This window comes from Porites lutea, chromosome 4 (assembly GCF_958299795.1).
Source record: "Porites lutea chromosome 4, jaPorLute2.1, whole genome shotgun sequence".
In the NCBI taxonomy this organism is placed as follows: Eukaryota; Metazoa; Cnidaria; class Anthozoa; order Scleractinia; family Poritidae; genus Porites; species Porites lutea.
The window spans coordinates 30,512,824-30,522,949 of record NC_133204.1 but is presented as its reverse complement, the minus strand read 5'-3'; positions in this window follow the sequence as shown (position 1 = coordinate 30,522,949).

Below are 10,126 nucleotides of genomic sequence, written 5' to 3'. Positions count from 1 at the left end.
TCTTATTGCAAGGTACGTGCCCCATCGCTGTCGTCCTCCACTTCCTCTGTTGCTCCTGTCTTTAATCAATCGCTCCTCTCTCTATCTATCACTCAGATCTTGGTCCATAAATCCCCTTTCCTATAACAGCAATCCTATATCTTGAAGCATTGGTTTTCCTCAACATCCCTCTTGTTTCCCCTTTTTTGCACAGGCAGCTGAATTAAAATCAGTAAATAATGTTACTATAGGTTCTTAATACACATTTCCCCTTATTCTCCTAAGTTACAAGTTAACAAATATTGCATCCCTCTAATTCCCTCTTTTTTGCTGAGGCAACTGAATTAAAATCAAAAATAGTGTTATTAAAAGTTCTCATTACCCAGTTCCCTTAAATCCCCTAAATTAAAAAGTTAACAAATATTGCCATCCTGTCCCCAAGCCCCCCAAAAATAAACTCCTTATAACCGAGCAGTCTAAGATCAGAAAATATAGTAAACCCCTTAAAACCAAGCAGTTTAATAAGCTCCATACAGCCGTGAAAGCAATCTAAAATTGGTTTCTATTCATGCCAAAACAATGACAAGGGTACGTAATGAATACTGCAATGAACCACCGTATAGTCTTGGGGCAACAGAGGTTTTTGCTAAGCTAGACCTGTTGTTGGCTACCTCGTGCCTACTGGGCAGATACCACAAAACTACACAAGCAGGATGACGGAGCACTGTAAACAAGCCCCCCGTAAAATGATGCACTGAACTGTACATTAAAATTACAAGAGCAGGATGTTGGAGTGTTATAAACAAGCCCCTCGCAACATGGTGAACTGAACTGAACTGTACTTTGTCACTTAGCTGTTGTTCCTGTTATTATTAATATTATAAGTTTACACATGAGCTCCTGAAGACCTCCTCAGTTTTAGTACACTCAAAAAAAAAAAATAATAATAATAATTAATAATGATAATAATAATTAATAAATAATTTAAGTTAGTTATTATCATTAGTAAGAAAACAATTAAAGCACATATCAATTAAAATCCCCTTCTCCTGCCTTTATGCATCTGGGATCCAAATAAAGATATATTTATAGTTGTGACATTTTCTGAACTCATGCAGTCGTTGGTGAACTTAAGTGTATTTTATGAACTATGTTGTCGTTACTGAACTATATTGTCTTTATTGAACTATAAAAATAAGACAAACGGAGGGGATGCGGGTGATTGTTAGTCTCCTTTGGGGGAGCGTTGCGTGACATCCAAAAAACGGCTGTGAGGGAGACTAGCTGGTTGTGGGCTGCTTTTCTGTCCTCGACTGACGCCATATTGAATTAATGTAACAGCTGGTACGCCGATTTTGTAAAGGAAGCACTTCCTGCTGTTGCTACTCAGCCGACGAAACAGGCCTTTCCGAAGCAGAATCTTCATGACCCACGTTCAATGACACTCTACACGAACTGACAACTCAATTTGCGTATATTATTCAGGTTTAAATAAAAGGCTACCTGTTGGCTACCTGCAAAACCTTTCTTGTAAAAATCAAGTATATTTTATCAATATAGCTTTGCACATGACCTCGCTTTGAAACAGCGGCTTTGGCAACTCCGAAATGGCCTATTAACAGTTATGGCTTATCGGACGATGTCGAGTAGGATCTGAAAAATTATGGAGATGGAAGTGGGTGAATCAGACCAGACCAATAACACTTTCCAGGATCTCCATAATTTTTCTCAGATCATACGAAAGCCGAATCTAAAAATGGTTTTATAATTAATTCAAAATAATTCCTAGTTAAAAAATAAGCTAAAACGTGCTTAATTCGATCGATGTTTTAAAAGTTCAGGTCTTCACTTCCCTGTTTCTCAGCAGTTGAGGAGATAAGGGAAATTCAATTCCGTAGATATTCTCCTTGTCCGTCAAATTTTTGTTTGTTTGTTTTTTTTCTGCTGCTCTTGCTACGATTTTAGGTTGTGGGTTTGGCATCGGGGCGAGAGATGGCGGTGTGAGGACGATTTTTTCGACCTCCTGCAAATGTTGACTTAAAGTTAGTAGATGGCTAAATCCCTTAAGTTATTCATCGGCAAGAGACGGTCAAATAGAAAATCTAACAACTCCACCGACGAGGAGACAAATTATCCTGATACAATAGAGCCAAGAGAACAGCTTCTGTCGACCAGCGACGAGAGCGAGAACAACACTTCAAACGACGCAATCATGACCGCACTCGACATAACAGGAACGTTCAGCCAGAAGCTGGAAGTAATCCCCTCCAAATTGAATTGCATTGAAAAAACTACGAAGAATATAGAAGAATCTTTATCAGCCCTGAACGAAAAAGTAAAAAAACTCGAGACTTCAAAGAAAGCGTTACGGTCGATTTGGAAAAGTTAAATCAACGAGAATTATTTTGAATGAATAAATAATGTCTAATACGTCATCGCATGGAATAATGAGGCTGAGTATCTTATAAAGAATTATGGAGATCGAGGAAGGTGGTATCTGTCGAGGCCATAGGCCGAGTCGGATTACACCCTCCGAGATCTCCATAATTCTTCATATGATGCGAAAGCCGAATTCAATATTTGTTTTATTATTCATTCAAAATAATTCCTAGTTTAAAAACATAGCTAAACCATGCTTACCTCCATCTATGTTAAGTTCATCTTCTATAGGGCACGTTTAGGGTTGTTTAGCTCCGCAAACATTCTCCAAAGGGCGGATGTCGCCGTTCGAGTTGTCTTCTTGCTATTCTTGCCATGTTTTTAGCTATTGTTTCGCCTAGTTCTTACTCTTGAAACGAGTGAAATCACTGTGAAATGTCCGCCATTTTTGTTTTCACAACCAAAACAACTCAACCTCGTCCCCAGGTCTTCTCGGTTAACGGTGCATTAACCTGTAAGAAAGTGCACCTTTGACGTCATCGGTTCATTGATCGCAAAATTCTTCCAAATTTGGTCATCAGTAGCTGGTTAAGGTGAATTATGCGTGTGCCTTTAGCCAATCAGAATCGGGGAAATATTTCGAATGAATCATAAATTACAATTATTGAATGAGGCTTAGTATCAACTGCAGAATTATAGAGATCGAAGAGGTGTTATTCGCCGAGGCCCTAATCGACCTCGGCGGATAAGTCATCCCCCAAAATCTCCATAACTCTTCAGATGATACTCAGCCTCATTCAATAAATGTTCATGATTATCCATTCAAAATAATTCCTGAATATTAAATGAATGCGTATAGGTGGTTTTCATGAAATCTCGGGAGACACAAATAACAATGGTAAAATGAACAAATGCTGGTGGACAAGAAAAGCGAGCTAATGAGCGATCTTTTGTTTACCGTCCACTAGCATGGCGGCGATGAAGTATTGTGAAAACCACCTATAGGAAATCGTTTGCTGTCTTATTAAAATGCAAATGAGAATGGCGTATGTCTGAAATCTTGTTTCAACTTGAATTCAGCATAAACAGCCGGCCGACCCGACGTCGTGAGACTTTTATCGCGGAGGGAAGAAGAATACGGTGAGTTTGAATTTGAGTTTTTTTGCATTTTATTTTTACCTTAAATCATCATAGCACAATTACCACGCACTAAAATACAGTCCAAGTGCGCGTGGATCAATAGTTTCTAAGTTCTCGGTTCTTTAACACCGTACCTCCAGTGATCAGTCGTTGTTGAAGAATAAGCGAAGCCCGAAGGCTACGCAACAAATATTAGGAAACAAAGCACAAATTCGAAACGTCTTCCTATTTCAGTAAGTAAAGAAGAGTATAAGAACATTTCACAACGGAAAAAATACTATAGGATAAATTTCAAGCTATTAGCAGGAAACGGGGAGTTTACTTTCTATATACTGATCGAAGTAAAACGATCGCAGCGGCTGAATGCGTTTAGACTACTACGACAATTATGTTAGCTGCATCGTATCTGTACATGTACATTACATAGTAAAACCATATCGCGATTTTTTTCAATGGGGTGAATTTTTATTGCTTGGAGGCGATATAATTAACACTATTTCGTGAAATCTATGCTGTATTAACACGTGCACCAAAGTGAAAGTATACCGTATGAATTGAGTCAAAGGCAAAACATGGCGGAAGATGACAAAAAAGGAGCTCAAACGTAAGGAGGGGTGACTAGTTTGTGAACAAACTGTTGGCTACTACGGCCACTACGGCTTTCGTCAAATTGAAAATCGAATTAGTTTTTTTTCAGGACACACAACATGCTTTGTCCATGGAACAACAACCAACACCACCTTAATGCGTACGTAAGACGATATTACTTGTCCTTGAAATATGAGCATCGAAATATGGCATCGGCATTGTTGCGTAACATTAAAAAAACCTATCGTTTCTCCAACCTACGAAAATGGAAGTATTTTAACAAAAAACAGCTTACCGTTTGTTATTGAAATCCTTTAATTTTCGTAGGTTAGAGAAACAATAAGTTTTTTTCCCATACAAATCCTTATGTTTTGAATGTTACGCAACAATGCCGATGCTCATATTTCGAGTTTGGGCAACCTGTAGACGAACAGCCTGCGCTGCAAGCACTGCGCGAAACTTTTCGAGAACTTTACCCGCTCACGGTAGACGAAATTAGTTGTCGAGAACTTAATTTGTCAAATGATGAGGATGTGGATGAATCAAACCGCATTTTTTCTCCAGAAGCAGCAAGTGGCTGGGAACCGAACGAATGGAGTGAAGAGGAAATAGCATGGGTTGAGGAAATGTCAGAGGAATTGCCTATTTTAGTTAAAATTTTCCATAATTACCTGGAGGGGAGGGGATTAGGGGGACGCATAGGAGAAAATGACAACAAGAGGGGGGTTGGATGTAAAATTCAATACATACAGGGGGAGCATTAGTTTTTCATTCCTTTTTGCACACTCGAAAAGTAGTGGAAGAGTTACTAGAGTTCAAATATAAATACTAACACTGGAATAGAAGGAAGCTTTAATTAAAAGTTGCAAGAGTAGCACTATAATGTTATTCAATGAAAAAGAAAGATGCCAATGTAAGTACACATGGCATCATAATTTAGCAGAATGAAAAACCCAACTGTTGAAGTTTTAATATCAAAACAAATTTAACGTATGGTAAATAAAACACAGTATGATTAAATTGAGCTTCTCACCCACGCACGCGGGAACCTTAGTGCCAGAGATGCTGTAGAAGATGAGGAATCTCCCAATTCATGCGAAGACGATACAAGCTCAGAGTCCAGTGATTCTGATGACTCTTCAAATGACTCTTCGACATAGTCACTTGAAGTGATGTTTGTACCAGAGGAAGAAATCCAACAAGTAAACTAGGTATGAGGGAATCAATGGGAGGAGACTTTTTTCAAGGGTGTGTGTGTGTGTGTGTGTGTGTGTGTGTGTGTGTGTGTGTGTGTGTGTGTGTGTGTGTGTGGGGGGGGGGGGGAGGGGGGGAGTTCGCCTTAATATTATCATTATGTGAGGGAGGGTTGAAATTAGTGTTTGCTTAATGAGTGGGGGGGAGGGGGGCATGGCTTAGTTTTGGGGCATATTTTCAAGCCCCCCCCCCCCTCCCTTCAAAGGTAATTATTGCACAGTCCCTAAGTGAGATCCCGATTCAATACGCCAATTCGGGTGATATTTTTTTTCACTTGTACCTTAATGAGTGAGCACGATGGAGGAAGGTAAGCTGTTTTCTTTCTGTAATTGCATTATATTGCCAGGATTATTTGATTTTTTTTTTTAGTAGAAGAAGCTTTTTCAGGTTAAGTGACTTATAATAAAACCCTTTTCGGCTTCCTACAACGGCTACGAGAGAGACATTTCCTCAATTTCCTTGATTGTTGATGATCGTAGACCTTTGGTTTCACTCTGTAATTCAAACCGTATTTTTTTTTATTCGATTCCCAAGAGTGTCCTTCTAGGCGGGTTTTCACTCGGGGATCGACAATTGTATTTGCTTCATGCATTCACGCCAATGAGTGGTAGTGGTTTGAAACCAACAATCTTGTTCGAGTATCATAGTTCTTGTCTATGCAGCTCCAAAACTAAATAGTTCATTAATAACAAATGTATTATTTGTACAACTCGAAGATGTGGAGGAGGTTTGAATGCGCGTTGAACTAGATCCCCTGCCGTATATTTTAGGTATATTTTGTCTTAATTTTCATTGAATATTATCTGTGAGAAGTTTCAAGTCGCTGCCCTTCTTCTCTTAATTCTGACGCTTACGGAACCGCCAAACACGTGGAAATCAGAATATTTAGGTAGTTATACCGTTAATTTATTTACACATTTTAAAGCAAGGCCCATCTCACAAACGTCTCGGTTTGATATTCCGAGCTAATAACGATGACATTGGTATCTGTAAGATTTGAAGAAATGACGGCAAGTCACGAGTTTGAATTACAGAGTGAAACCAAAGACGGTCATCAACAATCAAGGAAATTGAGGAAATGTCTCTCTCGTAAGCGTTGTAGGAAGTCGAAAAGGGTTTTATTTTAAGTCACTTAACCTGAAAAAGCTTCCTCTACTAAAAATTTAAGTAATCATGGCAATATAATACAGTTACAGAAAGAAACAGCTTACGTTTCCCCATCATGCTCGCTCCTGCGGGAAACTAAATTAGAAATTTTGCAAGAAAATTAAGGTACAAGTAAAAAAAATAACACCCAGTCTGCACAGTCTGCACAGTCTGGACGGTCTGCACAGTCTGCAGCCTGCAGTCTGCAGCCCAGGTGGAACTCCGCATATGAAAGGGGTTTGGGATGCTTGTGGGAAATTTTGAATTAAACCCCTAAGGAAGAGCGATCTGGGCGTGGCCCAAGCTTTTTTTGACCCCTAAAAGAGACCATATTAAAACACAGACAAATGAGAAAACTTGGATTATATGAATGGAGTAAATAAAACTAATTAAAAATATACATATCAAATATATATTTTTATTATATTAACACCAATGAAATACCAGGTGAGCTTTCGCGCGAAAACTTGATATCTTCACATGTGAAAATAACATGTTCACAGTCTTCACATGTGAAAATATCTCCTTTGCTATGGCTACATAATAAAAGGCGCCTTTCACACCAAAAGACTATTAAAGTGAAATGGTTTGGTATTTCATTGGTGTTTATATAATAAATAGAACATTACATGGCCGCTTGGAGATACGAAATTTCTCTTCTCGTGTTGAAAAAATATTTCACGAGTGAGCGCACTCGAAGAGAAATTTCGTGTCTCCGCGCGGCCATGTAATATCCTCTATTTATATTTTTTCGCGTGCAACCCTAAACGAGACCTTCACGGCTAAATATGATGGCGTTTTGCCCAGAACACCCTAAGTGAGACCAAAATGCCCCATCCATATGCGGATTTCCCCCCTCCGGGGGGTCTGCAGTCTGCATGGTCTGCGTTTCAACATGACCGGTCTCCAAGGGCAGAGCTCGAACGTTGCCCGCCAACAGACAGATACAGATCTAAAAAAAAAACCGATTACGGTTAACTTAGGTCAAATAAGTAGCGTACTCACCTGGTTCACGATGAAATGTAAACAGTGTCTTCTGTACTTTCCTCGAAAACTTCAGAAGAATATTCCACTCTTTAGCAGTTCAATATCCTTCTTGCATACTTATTAGCATTTAGTTATGGGAAGTCACCCCAGACGAGCAAGCTCGATGGGGAAGACACGTAGGTGCTAATAAAGTAAGCAGAAGGGGCGGGTGGGTGGGGGCGACTCCAACTAAAGTTACTCAAACTGACAACTGTGAATAATTAACACATGCTTATATACTATGCGCGAAGTCTATTGAATATTAATAAGGTATAAATAGTTCAATAGCCTTCTTGCATACTTATTAGCATTTAGTTATGGGAAGTCACTCCAGACTGCGCCTATCGCTGTAGAATCCCCTACATAATCCTAACATAAACACCATGATGAACTCTTATCCTTCCCAATCCTTAACTAAATTGAACTCTCCCAACCCTAACTAATCCCCAAACCCATACAACAAAATCTTAACAAATCGCCACAAGTCAATGAGGGTTGTCCAATACTCGCCAATTGTTCAAATTGTGAAAGTCGTGGTGTGTGTGTTTCTGTGTGCTTCAACTTTTACGAAGGGTAAAAGTGGTTAGATCAGCCTTTCAATTCATGCGATTGGTACTAGTCGTGAATGGGTGATAGTTCCGTGTGTTAACTTGAGGTATGACATATAGTGAAACTGCATCTCACTTGCACGTGCAATTGGAGAACACGCATCTCATTAGCGACAAAAAGACTTGGTTGGCAAAGTTGTCGTGAGGGGACCCTTTCAAGTGGTTCGACTCGTTCGAGTCGTGCAAATCACATCTGCTAGACACGGGATCTCACACGTACGACCCTCTCATAAATAAATTTTGAGACAGAAAACTAGCCCTTCGACATAAAAGAGAGATCTACGAATCTTGCCTTTTGTGAGTCACACAATACCGTCACACTAAGTGCCTAACCTAAAGCAAAGTCTCGTGAGAAACTAGCATTGAATATAACAGTAACCATTACTGAGCGAAATTTGCAACAGTCCGCCCCTCATATCGTACAAAGGAGAACAGTTGCTCAAAGACATACCGGCATAGGAGCCGAACTATGTAAAGGCTAAAACACGCGCCGGGCACGGGGAGTCATGCAGGCCAGTCAATCCCCTTTTACACCTGTTACACGGTATTGTACGCATTAGTATTTACGCAATCATTTTAACGCGTTGGCGGCCTCATCATGGTTAGGTGCGCGATTCAATTTAATGAATTGAGGCGCACTGGATTATGGAACGGGGACCACCAACCCATGTGATCTTTGTTAACTTTGTCCTAGCATTGCGGGAGAAATTATATATGTAGTTTCTAAATCGCGTAAGGGTGGCTCCCCGGTTAGCCTGGGCTCGTACGGGACTAGTGTAGATGAAAACTTTGTGCGCGATCTATTTTGATTGAAAGGGGCCAGGATAACCTCTAACAAACCTAATGCAGATCTGCACTACAATAATCACACAAAGAGGGCAGAGTCTGCTTGACACCAGGGAACAAGTGATCTTTCTAGCAAGTGTAATATTACAGGTACATCTGATGTTACAACCAAATGTAAGCCCTTTAGGAAGCAACCGGTGTCGGTTGTCTGAGTCGACCCCAAACTCGAGCTCCTACCCCATCACCAGCAAATAAGCTGATAGTGCCCGGAAAGGGTCGATAATTTCTGTGACGAGAAATGAACCTGATTTGAGAGTAATAACTATTCACGAATGCAAACCCGTAAAACCCGGAAGGATGGCTCTCGTAACTGTTTGTTCTCATCTTTGTGGCTGATTAATGAGGGCTTGAGTGAGGGTTACAGCGGTCTTAACGCGTCTACTTTGCCCTCCCAGTTTCCAAAAATTGAGTAAGCCAGCTTGAGCACTTAAATCGCTTGGCGAAGGAAGAGGATATGGCTCCCTTCCTATAAAACGATGCGATTTCAGCAAAATCTGCAGTCTTTCGTGAAAAGGGGGTTGTCAACTGAACAAAACAATGCATATTAAAGATTGTGACTCTTTCTGAAGCAGAGTCAAAACGACTGAAAATGTAACTCTCGTGTACTATTACGCCACTTAAAAAGACCAAATATTAAAGGCTAGAAATAAAAAAGCGAGCTTTAAAGCTGTCTCATACTGCTCACGACCCGTGTATAGCCGACTTAGAGATCTAGTAACACCTGACGTTCCCTTCAAGTGAAAATCTTCGGGGGCAACAGATCTTCGAAAAGCAGATCTGTTTCCCTGGTGGGGATGTTCCGACCGAAACTCGTGGTTCATGAATTCAACCCACCTCTGGTTACCATTGCAGGACCCCGCAACCGTTTTTCGGTAAACGGGACACATATGTGCAAGGAAAACATGATTGCTGAACGGAATGTTCCGAACCTGAGTTTTGTTTACCATTTGATAAAATGTTGAACCGACCGGGTAACAAACCTTGGGTCTCTTGAAAATACATCAGGATCCATTCTAACGTCCAAGGCCACACCCCAGGCAGCAGGAAATATCAAAATCATCGAGTGTGGAGCAAGCAATCACAGATACTGATAGCAATACAAAATCTAGACATGCGCACTACAAACATTTTCATCGCTTTAATTTTGATTGTTTAACAAA